This window comes from Schistocerca gregaria, chromosome 9, assembly GCF_023897955.1.
Source record: "Schistocerca gregaria isolate iqSchGreg1 chromosome 9, iqSchGreg1.2, whole genome shotgun sequence".
Taxonomy (NCBI): Eukaryota; Metazoa; Arthropoda; class Insecta; order Orthoptera; family Acrididae; genus Schistocerca; species Schistocerca gregaria.
The window spans coordinates 178250471-178264595 of NC_064928.1; the positions used below are offsets into that span (position 1 = coordinate 178250471).

Here is a 14125-nt window from a genome sequence, read left to right on the forward strand (position 1 = left end):
ACCACTGTTACTTTTTACTTTTGTCAATTATGAACAAGAGCCTGCATGTAGTGCTCTCATAAAAACGTGCCGTACAGCTGTCAGCACCGTCAGAGCCTGGAAATTCCTGGCCACATAATCCATCTTTCAACATCCCAAAGAGATGGAAGTATGAAGATGGTAGTTCAGAACTATAGACTGGATGTGTTAGGATAGCCCAGGCAAATTTGCCAGTGAGTTCCACGGCTGCAGAACTGTTGTAGGGCCTGGCATGATCATTTTTCAGGCAGAAATTTGTTTTCTTCTTTGGCCCACCTCTGGAAACCTGGGCCTTCAGCGTAGTCAGTATCTCCCTGCGGCATTCGGAATACAGTGTCTCTGACATCCGAGAGAGTCCCACCCTGCCTACCTTAGAAGAATGTGTGCTTCACATTGCCTGCTTTTGGCCATGCCTCAGATTATTTCTCTACTGAAGCTTCCCACATTTCCACTCCATTGACTGTAATGGAATGCGGTCCATCATGGCGATCCCACGTGTCACCTCTGGTGGTGGTAATTAGAAAATTCTCACCTTCAGCTTTCGTCAGTCTAGTGGCTCACAACTGATTCCAATTAGATGATATTTTTGGTCTCGTGTAAGCAACTGTGGAACCCATCTCGCACACATTTTGAGACAATCAAGGTTGTGTAGCGTCTTTTGTAAGACACTGCAGCTGATATTTGGCTGTGCACACAATTTCTCAGTCATACTCTGCCAATCATTGTGGATAATTTGATCAAGACACTGTTTGTCATGATGAATGGCAATTGAGTGGGGTTGGGCAGGGCTTGGCTTAGTGTGCACATCCTTTCCACTAAAACGGAACCCAGTGTTATACATCAACTCACATTACTCGTGATATTGAAGTGCCTGCGTTGTTCAGAAGTGTGGTGCAAAGTTCCTGTGGACATGTGGGCTCAGCAATGGCAAGGTGTCCACTTGTGTGCGATAAGCAGAAGACCCAGGTTTCAGTCCCAATCTGGCACAAATTTTCATTGTCGTCATTCTTTTGTACAGCAGATGATTGTCCATATTCACAAATGCGAATACATTTCACGTATCACATTACTCACATCTACTGTAGCATATCTGTTCATCTTTAATACTATTGATTGATTTCAACTGGTACAACTTTTTTTAGTAATGAGTAATTTGATGACACATTTGTTTCAAATTCACCCTGATGTCAGACACCATTTTGGAATGATCTTCAGCTGCAGCTCTCTTTCATAGTGGGAAGATTCAAAAATTAGTACCAACCAACATAATTTGGCTGAGGCTCAGTATAAAAAGTGAGAGGCATTCATTTTGTAATGCTGCTCTTGTAATAAAAAAAATCATATATTAGATGGTGCAAGTTTGCGAATTCCCCTTGCCCCCCTCCCTACCTTTCCCCGGCTCGACTGAGTCGCCTTGCCTCCCAACTGACCTGGCAATGTTTGTGCGTGTTCTGTGTTACGTATTTCTCTTGTTTATGCTGCCACTAAGCACCAATAGGACAGCGCAAAGTAATTGAGTTCTGCTAAGATGAAAGCAATATGCCATTGCTATATCAGTAGCTTACAATTATGTTAAATTGAGCTATATCGGCAATCTGCTGGGTATAGTTGTTTGGAAAGGAAACTGCTAATAGTTATTAGTAATCTCAATTTCTGTGATTTTTTTTTACTAGCTTGACTGTGTGGGTTAGGTTTTTACTACATAACATTATCCCTGTGTAAGCAGGTTCATGCGCTCTCTCTATCACTGCTTCTCATGCAATTTTTTTTTAATGGGAAAGCTTTGATGCACATTAGCTTTGTTATATGCAGATTCGAAAGATTCATTCTCTCTTAGAGGATTCTGATTTTAATCACACTATGCCAGATAAAGATGACAAACTTTTGGCCTCTCCTTCAAACAGTTACCAAGTATAGGACTCATTTAATGATGATATCTGTGCTGAAGAAGTTCTTGAAGTATACAAATCTTCACAGTATCTCAGAAAGTCCCAGACCACTGCTTTTCCTGAGATGAGATTTCATTGAAAACTTTCAGGAAACAAAATATTACAGAGAGAGGTAAGAGATGTGATGTGAATTATCTAAATCATTCCCTATTCCTGTTTTTTATTCTGCATTCCTCCACTAGTGGACTTCCTGCAGACTGTTTCTCTGACTACTTAAAACTTTTTTTTTTGAGTGTTCAGGAATGGTCACAAACACACACAGTATTGTAAAGAAAGGGTAATCCTGAGTAATAATATCTGGGATTAATTTATTGATAATGTGTAAGAGGTATTCAAGGCCGCCTGTGTGCTGGCAGAGATCTGTTCCATTATGTGCTCTTATTTATACTACAAGGGAAGACTGGAAAGTAACACACAATAATTTTATTACTGAAAAGTTTAATAGGTAACAAAACTAAAAAGATAACAAATGAACTTACGTCTTTTACTCACTTTTCTACATAGTCACAAAAGTTTTCAACACGTTTCTACCATCACGGTACCAGTTTCAATATGCACTGCTAGTAAAAGTGTGTCTGGTTGGAGTACAACCATCCACGGACTGCTGATTTCACTTATGGATCTCGTGCAGTGCGTTGGCCAGCCAGAATTTCTTCGTGGAACCAAACAGATCAAAGTCCAATGGTGCAAGGTCTGGACTGTATGGTGGATACTGGAGTACCTCATACCCAAATTTCGCAGTTTTCTTAAGAACAGGAGCAGCAATCTGGGGGTGAGAATTGTCATGAAGAAGTTTGATACCTTCAGAATTAATATTGTGGCATTTGTCACAAAGGGCATGATGAAACTATGGTTAAGTTTTAATGTAGGCTGAAGCATTTGCAGTGGTCCTATGTTCAGCAAACTCCACTAATAACACTCTGTGCATATTCCAGAACACTGCCACAAGCACTTTCATAACAGATTGAGACACTTTGAATTTTTTTCATACTGGTGCCAAGCATGTTTCCACTCCATTGAGGTCTGATCAGTTTCAAATAAGTAGTAGTACCCTGACTCATCATCACTGATGATTCCTTTCAGTCAGCCCTTCCGTGGTGTTGTACATTAGGTGATCCAAGATTGTTGTCATTTGGTGGCCTTGCGGTTGTCTGTCAGGTTCTTAGGCACCCAGTGAGCACTGACATCACAAAATTTCACCATGTCCTGAACAATATTGTACACTGCACCATAGGTAATGTTGAACTGCTGTGATAAGATTCACAATTGCACACATCAGTTGTTCAAAATTTTGCCTCAATGCCTTCAGCATTCTGCAGGGTTGCAGCTGTTATCGGATGGCTGGAATGCGGTGAATCACTAAGATTCATAGGGCCGTCTTGGAAGCATGCACACCATCTGGAGACATAGCTACAATCCATGCAGTCATCCCTGTAAATATCACACATGTCTCTATGAATTTCAGTTGGTTTATGCCATTTGGTCGACTGATATCAAACTACACTTTTCACAAGATGACAACAGTAAATGCACGTAGTGTTTCTTTCATAATTTGAGCTTCTCTCGCTATTACTGCACGTGAAAACTAGAATTTCATGACAACATAGTTTGAAGTTTGAGCTACAGCTGAAATTTCAGCGTTCTAGCTCCAATACCAGGGCAGAAAAAATTATTATGTGTTACTTTCCAATCCTCCCTTGTATGAATAGAGATCAGTTACTGAACCTAAGGTATAATATACACTTGGTTAGTACTGTAGTATCAATGGAGAACCTAAGATGGACTTCGGAAAATTCTGCCAATTGTAGACACAATGAAAAGAAAATGCCATTGTTTGCCTCATAACTTTTTGCATTGCGGTATTAATGAACAGATTTTTCCTGTTACTAATTTTATGCAAGAAAAATGGGTATTTTAGTTCCCTACGAAAAATTTTCTTGTGTACTTTATATATTGCTTCATGTGTTGTTAAACAATGATTAGTATAAGTTGCAAACCAAGATGTGATCATAAATATGTAACTACATAGCAAAAGCTATGGTATTTTGAGTGTATAGTAAGCACATTTACTATATACTACTACAGGAAAATGGCAATCTGTTTCATTAGAAACAGAGTTACCTTACCTCACAAATAAGAATAGCTATAGTATGTAAATAAAATCACAGCTCTCTTTCTAAATGTACAACACAGCAAAAGCATAAGTGAATGATAGATAGGGACAAAGTTGCAAATCCATTCCAGCAACAGCATCAGTGAAGTGCAGACACAACTGCCATGTGAACATAATCAGCACTAGGTGTCTGATATCCATTGTTTCTTATGATGCTACCCAGACAGCAGCTGTGACACAAATGACACTGTGGGAGCAGTGTGTGAATGGAGACAGGAACCAAGCTTGGTAAGGCTAAAGGCTCCTTGTTGACAGTTACAGACAATGAGAAGAGCCCTCGACAAGGAGGTGAAGTCTAAATGGAAGTTGTTTGTATTATACTGTGAATGCGTAAATTGTATTTCAGCTTAAACTGATTTTTATTGTAAGCTGCACAACCCATTATAGACTAAGTGTATTGGGATGTGAGTAAGAATTAAACACTGATCAGTCAGAACATTACGACCAACTACCTAACAGTCAGTATGTCCACCTTTGGTACTGATACATCATGGCGTGGGAGCAGTGAGGCCTTGATAGGTCACTGGAGGGAGCTGATACTACATCTGCACATGCACACAAATCACTTAATTCCTATAAATACCGAGGAGGGGGGCAATGAGCTCTGACGCCATATTTGATCACATCTCACATGTGTTAGATCAGATTGATCTGGCGAGTTGGGGGCCAGCACATCAGGTGGAACTCACCACTGTGTTCCTCATACCACACCCTCAAATTACCTGGCCTTGTGACATGGTGCATTATCTTGCTGAAAAATGCCACTGCCATCAGCAAACTTGATTGTCATGAAGGGGTGCTACGTGCTCTGCAACCAGTGTACGATACTCCTTGCCTGTCATGGTGCTATTCACAAGCTCCACTGGACCCATGGATGCCCATGTGAATGTTCACCAGAGGCTAATGGAGCTGCTGCAAGCTTGCCTCTGTCCCACAGTACAGTTGTCAAAGAGCTGTTCCCTGGAAGATGACAGTTTGTGCCCTCCCATCGGCACGATGAAGAAGGTATTGAGATTAGCCAGACCAAGCAACGCTCTGCCACTGTGTTAATGTTTAATGCTGGTGGGTGCGTGCCCTCTGAATATGATTTGACCACAGTTTTGCCATATGTTGAAGACACTCAGCGCAACACTCCTCAAACTCCCAACAAGACATGCAATTTCCGAAATGCTTGTGCCGAGCCTTCAGGCCATCACAATCTATCCTCGGTCAAACTTAGTGTGTGCTCCTTCCTCATTCTACAGACATACAGCATCCCACTGATGCCACATGCACCATGCATGTGCCTGACTAGTAGTCATTCCTCACCAGCTGATGCTGGTGCCTGGACAGGTTTATATCAATAGGAGGTCAGTGGTCATAATGTTCTGACTGATCAGTGTAAGGGCTTCTACAGGATGTATGATTATCTACCTAACACAGTGGCACTACATCTGCACACACACACACAAGTCACTTAATTCCTATAAATTCTAGGGAGGAGGGGGCAATGAGCTCTGATGCCATGTTTGATCACAGCTCAGATGTCTTTGATCGGGTTCCGATCTGGCGAGTTGCTGAATAAACACTTTGTTTAACTTAGGTACACTGCCCCCGAAAATAATTCTGTGAAACAGCAGGCAGGGAAAAAAAATGCAACAGTAAACCATCACTTTTGTCTTCTGATCAACACAACGAGAAGTGTTTTTAAGATCAAAACACGATGGATTGTTAGTATATATTTTTTAATTATGATTCTAGGAAAGCTGAAAAGTCATGAAAAGTAGTCAATAGATGTTAATGGAACTCCTGTATTTTCATGATGCGTTTCAGGCATGGCTCTACATCAGATGGCCTGGTAAATTAATAACACCTTTTTACATTACAAATGTGAACGCATGCTGTATTGGATTTATACAGGCACAATGGTATTTAAGCAGAATTTTTTTAAAAAAAAGAAAGAAAGAAATACCTTCCACAATGCAGTATGAGTACAATGCTGCGACAAAGAAGTCTTGCGACTTATAATACATGAAGTTATGGTATTCAAATAAAACTGAAATATTGGTATCACATTGACAGCTGACAGATAAATGAATATAATGGCTTTCAACAGCACATAAGTTAACTCACACACACCAGATGACATGTGAGTGGTGGCACTGCAGCATGGCTGTACACCATTTTTCATAAGATTTATTTTGCAATAGAAACAGATATTGGTGAAGTTTTAAAGTAGTGCATATTTTGTGCCAACTTATAGGCAATGTAAAAATTCAGTTTTAAGACAAATGGCAAAAGAAAAAAAAAACTGAAGTAAAAAGATTAAACCTATGCATACAATCAAAGTTGTGGAGTAACTTGTTTTATTTGACACTATGTGTACATCCCAAATAAAACAGAAGAAAAATGTAAAAGAGCAGCTAAACCAGCAGCTCATCAAAAATGTAGAAAAACCATTGTCTCTTACTTCTTCTTTGATTACATTATCTGAATTAGTAACACAATACACATAAATTTCAAGGTCTTCTAGAGCCTTTGAGTTCCAAATGTAGAATGTTTAAATTACTCGCAATAGGATGTGACAGATAGCCATTTTCCCTCAAATAACAGCCCAAGGCACTGCCATTATATACATAATTATGCTCGCTGAATCTTGTTTTAAAATCGCTTCCCATATGGTGTATGTAAATACTGTCACAGGACCTGATTCTAATCTTATAGACACTTGCATGACTGAATTTACTTTATTTTTCATCCAAACTATGTCACAAAAATCCAAGTTGTTGTTGTTTTTTTTTTTTGTTTTTGTGGAAGCCAACCTGCACTGCAGCTTTGCTAAAGGTATTAGCAATGTTGTTACAACACTTTTTGGCAAATATGACATGGAAATGTGGGGGACCATGTCTAAGTAAGACTGTCTGATTCAAAAATCTTTTTATCCAATTCTCAAATCGTTTTTTCTGTGAACCCATTTGCTTAACCAACCTGTACTGTCATATTAATTCCTTTGTTAACTGTAGCTCCGTCCAGTCCTAACTTCACCACCTCATAGAACACTGAAGAAAAATACACATGTGAAAGTGCCACTGGATGACAGTAATCAGCTGCAATTGCTAGATCTGTTCTAGTTTGCTTACAGATAATATCTGTGTTCAGTTTTGAGCCCACCCTTGAAATTCACAGGTCTAGGAAGTTTAACGAATCCTTAGTTTCAAATTCTACTGTAAATTAGATTTTTTCAAGCATGTGATGGAAAGCTTGGAACTTTTGTTTGCTCACATCCACTCTTGACCTCTGTGGTCACTGGTTAATAACATTGTCATTTAATTGTGAAGGAAGATTGACATTTAAGACTTCACTGAAAATATTTAACTCATCACTCGGAAACTCAGTGTTGATTAAGTTGACCATTCTAGATCGAAACTTTGCACAAGCTGACATTCCATAAAAATTTGTTGTACTTTACTTTTTACTGAACATGAAATGGAATTTTCAAATAATTTAATCTGTTAAAATTTTAACGCTAAGCAACATGATGATAATGTGTTATTAGCTAAAGCAGACAAGAATAATTGTGTAATATTAGATAATGACAGTGAATACATAGACAATGAAATGAAAGAAGTAAAAAAAAAACAGCCATTGTCAGCTTTCAATAATTATCTTAAAACCTGTATCAATAGCTCAAATTATCTGCTATATTCAAAATGTAAAAAGAAATGATTTTTCATACAAACTGTCACAAAAAAATCCAAGTTTTTTCTTTTTATGGAACCCAACCTGCACTTTAGCTTTGCTAAATGCCAAAATTTTGATCATGTTTGGCTCCATAAAATAGGCCATCCATTCCGTTCAATTACCAGTGGCTGTCACATCCCTAACTACTTAGTTAACAACTTCTGTAATACCAGGATAAAACAGTTGTTTACATTTTATCATTTGTGCAGTATAAAAAATAGTTATGGAATGGTGCACATTTTGAAAAGATTAGATCTTCCAAATTGTGCAGTCCCTGCTTTGTTTGGTATCCAGAATCTCTATACAAATATTCCTGTTGAAGAAACATTAGATAATGTACTTTTTTTAAGTTTGGAAAAATTGAGTACACTCAAGCAATGGAATTGATTGAGCTTACTAGGCTGTTTCTTTTCTTCAACTATTTTACCTTCAATCAAAAAACATATAACCAGAAAGATTGGCTTGCTATGGGTTCTATTCCATCTGACTTTCTCTCAGCTATTTTTATTAATATTTTAGAGAATAAATTTCTTGGTATCTCCAAAGAGCAGTGTACCTTTACCACATGTGTATTGATGATATATTTCTTATTTATCTGGGTAATTATGACAAAGTTTATGCTTTACCAGTTTCTGTCACATCCCTAAATATTTAAGACTTAACAAATGTCTGTTTCTACTGTAAAATTAATCTTATGCAAAAGTAATATACTAGCAGGCAGCAGTATCACAACTCACACGCCATCTAGTGTCAGGGAGTTTACTTATGCGGTGTTGACAGCCGCTACATACATTCTTCTGCTAGCAGCCCTTGTCATATCAGTATTTCTGTTCTTACAAAATATATTAACTTTATGTACTATAAATTGAAAAAATTCTTTGTCACAGCATTGTACTCATGTTGCATTATGGTATGTAGTTCTGTAAAAAAATTGAATTTTGTTTACAAGCCATCATGCCTTTACAAATACAATTCTGCATTTGTTCACACTAGTAATGTAAAAATGTGTCATTAATTTAGCAGGTCATCTGATGTTGGGCCATGCCCGAAACACATTTTGAAAATAAAGGAGTTGCATTAACATCTAGTGACTACTTTTCATGGCCTATTAGCTTTTCTGGGATCATAATTAAAAAAATATATACTAACTGAGCTCAGTCTAGCATGTTATAGTCTTAGAAGAATCTCTCATGTTATAGTCTTAGAAGAATCTCTCATTGTGTTGATCCGGTGACACGAGTGTTTGTTTACTGTTACATTTTTTCCCTCCCTGCTGTCGTATGGAATTATCTTCTGGGGCACTGTACCTAAATCATTAAAAGGTCACACACCTCACTCATGGCTTTCAGTCGTACAGTAGTGTGTGTGTGTCACACACACACACACACACACACACACACACACACACACACACACACACACACACACATTTTACTTTGTTATCTGTCTGGACACCAAAGAGCCATTGTGTTTCATTCTGTCTGTGAGTGTCAGTGTCTACTTCTTATGCTAAATGGTCATCTGAAATGGTGTAATATAAGTCTTTGTGAGATTAAGGCTTAGTCTGTTAGCTGTGTTATTGTAAGTTTGTTCAGTTACCACCTGAACTGTTTCTGTTTTGTACGCAGTACATGCTCAGTTTTTGGAATCTGTAGTAGAGATAGTAGAATTAAAAATTTGAGAGGAAAACAGAATTTTGAAGGGGGCAAGAAAATGTAATGTCCTGTCAAAAATTTTGCTCTCACCTAAATCTATTTGTCAATGAACAGCTAAATAGAAGATGTACAATGTTCATAACAAGTCCAGGGATATTAAAACAGATAACTGCTATCTCATCTATAAAAGCAGTTGTAATCATCAGTCGTATTAAAAGGAGATGATCGTATGAGGGAGATTTGTTACTTTGGCATTAATGGAAGAATTGTCTGTGCTATGTCTGATTGTGTGTAAGATATAGTCAAAATGTTGTGGTTTAAGATGGTAGCTTAGCATATTGTGAGTGAAATGTATTGAGACTGAAAGGGTTGCTTAAGATTGTAGGATATGATGTAACAATTTGAGAATAATTAATGTACAAAGTGTTGATGTGTCAATTATTTTGAATGAGCTGTACCGTATTTTGTTTTAATAGAAATGTAGAAGTGAGATTATCATTATTCAACTACAACCGAAAACAAATTAAATGTAGAAAAAAAAATTGTTGGTGACAGATGATGAAAATTTGGTGTAATGTTCAATCTGTATGTGAAGTAATAGGTTGGGGTTGTGTTCCACTGTGAAATATTTAGAAAGGAGCCACAAGTGAGATAAAGTGAAAGCAAAGGAGTAGTATAAGAAAGCTAAAAAGGAGCAACAGGTTGTAATTTATAAACTTGAAAAATTAATATAACAATTCATGTTTGTAGGAAATGTTTTGCAAATTGAATAATATGGTGTTTGTAGCTTTAAATGTTGCCTCCTTTGTGCTTAATACACTATTCACTATAGCTTATAATTTATGCAGTAATATTTATGTCAAACAATGAATTTTGTTTGCAAACTGTCCTCTGGGTGTATAACATTGTCACTGTGGTGTTAGAGTAGTCATAAATTAGATATACATAAGTGTCAGTAATGCCTTTTATTTATGTATCCACAGAATCATATTCGTGATGCATGTCACATGTTATGGCGATTGCTGAAGAAGCGTTTACCATTTGAAGATGTGTTTACTGTAGAAGTCAGAGCATACATATCAACAAAAGAATTGACTGACACTAAACTATCACAACATTCCTCAATATTGCATTGTGGACAAAATTAAAGTTGCACTTGACATAAACTGGTCTCTATAAATTTACCACCAGAATAAAAAAAGTTGGAGCCTTACAATTATGACATTCTTCCTGATTTAGTTTTTATTAATTTTGATTGAGCAAGTTAATTCATTGTATAGCATACAGCCTCTGTGCCTCATTTTCAGAGCATTTACCCAGTCACTCTGGCTTTTAAGATGAATGTTACCACTAGTATGGATGTGGTGATCATTTGCATCATTATTTGTTTCAAGTAGACAGAAGTTCTTATGTACAAATGAAAGTTTCTCTAATGTATATATGCATGGGACAGGTAATATTCCCATTCCTCAATAGGAACATGTGGTGGCTGCTGTACCAAGGCTTAATGTCTGAGGCATCAGCAACTGATGTCAAGTAAATGATTTGAAGATGCCTGAAACATAGAGAACAGTTTTCTGGAAGACATGGCAGCCATGCTCAGACTGACCATCAGGAAGCAACCCAAGCACAGCTAGAGGCAACAAGCTGCATGGGTCTATTCTCTTCGACAAGAAAATAGGCTCTGCTGTATCATAGAACTGAGTGGTATTTAGGGTAGCACTCGGGACAGACCACACTTGGTCACTCCAAGTGCATTTCCTGAGCAAACGGTGATTCCACAAGGAATCCATTGATCAGGATTCTCTTTTCAGAGCTGTCTCCATGACATTGCTACCATCGACACCTGACTTTGCTTGCCTGTGAGCTGCCAGCTGTGGTCCCTGCTGAATCTTCAACACTTATTTCACAGTCATTCAGTTTACTATAAAATGCTTCTTTTGCTGGTAATTGTGTCTCTTCAAATTTCTTCCAAGAATCGAAGTAATTATATGAATAAACAGCTTTTCTGAGCACTAGACTGAGTAATTCTTCTGGGATAAATATTCAGTTGCTTTTCATTTTGTCTCTCTTCGAATTAGATGAAAGTTTGTCAAGTGCAGAAGCCATAAATTTAAATGTGTCGATAAACCTCATCTTCAAATTTTTTGTCTTCTTACCAAAACTGATACATCTGTCTTTATTATTAGGTATTAAATCTCTCTTTTTTTTATCATAACCATGTTCTTTTACAAATAGATGTGAATCATATCCTGACAGATTATGTAAATAAATTGGTACAAAACTCATATGTGTCAGTTTCAGATTACCATTATTACATAACAGATTTATATAGTTTCACAGTCAAATGATCATGATGACAAGCAGTTTTATTTTCCTGAGAGTAATGGCATTTACACAGTGTACATTTTTTTTGTCTTCCATATCATGATTGTTGTTCTTTTGTTATTGGTCTCATTTCTTCAGTTTGAGAATGAATTTTCCAATATATTTCATTTCTTGTTTTATACATTCAATAAATTTTTATGACAGCTTGGTACAACAGGGTCTTTATACTGTTGATTAATGTACTTGACATTAATATACTTCACATGTACTTGGTTCATGTTTTTAATATTTTATTTTGTGTATGAATTTTCTGGAGTTGGTTGACAGTTATCCATCTTCAATAATATACTCTCAAATCAGCATAAATCTCGAGTGAAACTTCCTGTGTATGTTGATAATTTTTAAAATGGATCTTTTTCTGCCATTTTTGCTTTTAATGGTTTGATAACTGAACAATTTGATGTCTGATTATCTGCTTTTTCTTTACTATTGAAATGGAGTAAATACAAATAACATACAAATGTTACAGTTTCATGTTTATTAATGTGATAAAAATCCAGCTGAGATAAATTTTTATATAACAATAGTGTGAATTATTTTATTTCTTGAAATAAAGCAGATTCACATGTCCCTCCTTCATACATTTTGTAAGTTTTAATGGATATATTTGATATTTTCCTTCAAATAGATGCATTAATTTTACTCTCAATTTTTGGAATGCTATCAACCACAACTGTAAATTCAAAATTTTCAAGTTTCTGCTCATGATCATTACCAACATTTTTATATTTTGTAACTCTTCCCACGCTTTTATTTACAGGATATAATGCAGTTTTTATAGACCACAGAAAACATATTTGCACATTATTCTGTACATTAATACATGCTTTTTTTTAATCTGGTAAGTCAATGTAAGACAAACTCCTCAGTGGAGCATATCTGTCAATTCTTAATTGTAAATCAATAATTTAATGTCCACCCTGATCCATATTACCCATTTTTTATAAAATATTTTGTTTACCATTCTTCCATTTTTAATTAACTTCCCCTTCATTTGTGATCCTGTAGTTTTCCATCCATAATATTTTTACTTTGCATTTAGTACTCACAAAAAAGGTTAAAAGTTACTTTTAGTCTCTGATGTATTCTTAGATTATCATTTTTAATTTTCATAATTTTTGCTTTCACCTCAGTTAAGAAATGGGTAAGTTCAATTGGGTTTGTTATTTTCAAAATTTACAGTTTGTAATCTGTCAGCAAATGCTTTATTAAGCAGATAATCATTAAGTACTTCTCTGGTTTCTTTTAAATCAGAGCCATTTTTTAAAAATGGAAATATTTTTTTAGTGATTCATCTTGTTTAGTTTCGAAAATTCCATCATTAAAACAAGGTAACTGTTTCCAAAGCGTTCCACCTTGATGTCTATTAATAAATGTAATTAGCTCAGATTCTTTTAATTTACTAACCTCTTAAATTATATCTTTTACAATCATCACGAAGTTGAACAACTGTAAGATTCTCCATTTTAGTCCCCTATTTATTAAAAATCAAAATTTATTGGATTTCTAAAAGGTTAAGATTTCAAAATTCAACTGGATAGAATTCTTGCTTAGTAGGTACTTAAAAATTAGGTATTTAAAAATTAAGTATGGGATGATTTTCTTTCTTATTCCTCATATGTTCTAAAACACATTTGTTACATGTATTATTATGGTTATCTTTATGTGATGGATAAAGTTAAAAACAATCAAAACTTATCATCTCCTGACAAACTTCTTTGTAGATATATCAGATTATTGTTTTGCATCATTATTCATCTATAATTATATTTTCAAATGTTCTTCACTAGGAATTCATTATAAATGATTTTTATAATAATATTTAGAAATATTTTTTTCCACAGACACAAGGAACTCGTTTTTGATTGTACGTTTTTACATGATATTCATTTAAATATTGTCTACACATTGTTCTGTACTACCTTTTGTGTATTTTTGTGATGTAAAAGTTATCAGTTGACTTCTCAGTTTAACAATATTTAGACAGTTTGGATTTAAGAGCTTCCATTTATATAAAAAAAAATTAATAGATTTTTAAATTTCAAATTTTTGTAATGTATTACTTTTAATATATTTATTACCCTGATGATTTATAACAGTCGATACCAAATAAAGACAAATCAGTTGTACCAGCTTGTTTGTGAATTCATTATATTCATAAAAATATCATCCTTGGAAAAATACAAGAAACCATTAACATATCTGAATGCAGAATTTTATCC

At 35.7% G+C, this 14125-nt stretch overlaps 1 protein-coding gene across 1 annotated transcript in view; it reads left to right on the forward strand.

Moving 5' to 3' along the window:
- The window catches only part of LOC126292269 (uncharacterized), an 80205-nt gene extending 66285 nt beyond the window's left edge, over positions 1-13920 (forward strand). The window contains exon 6 of the mRNA XM_049986171.1: positions 12664-13920. The gene's annotated coding sequence lies outside the window, so the exon portion shown is untranslated. The remainder of the gene's footprint in view (positions 1-12663) is intronic.
- Positions 13921-14125: the final 205 nt, after the last annotated feature.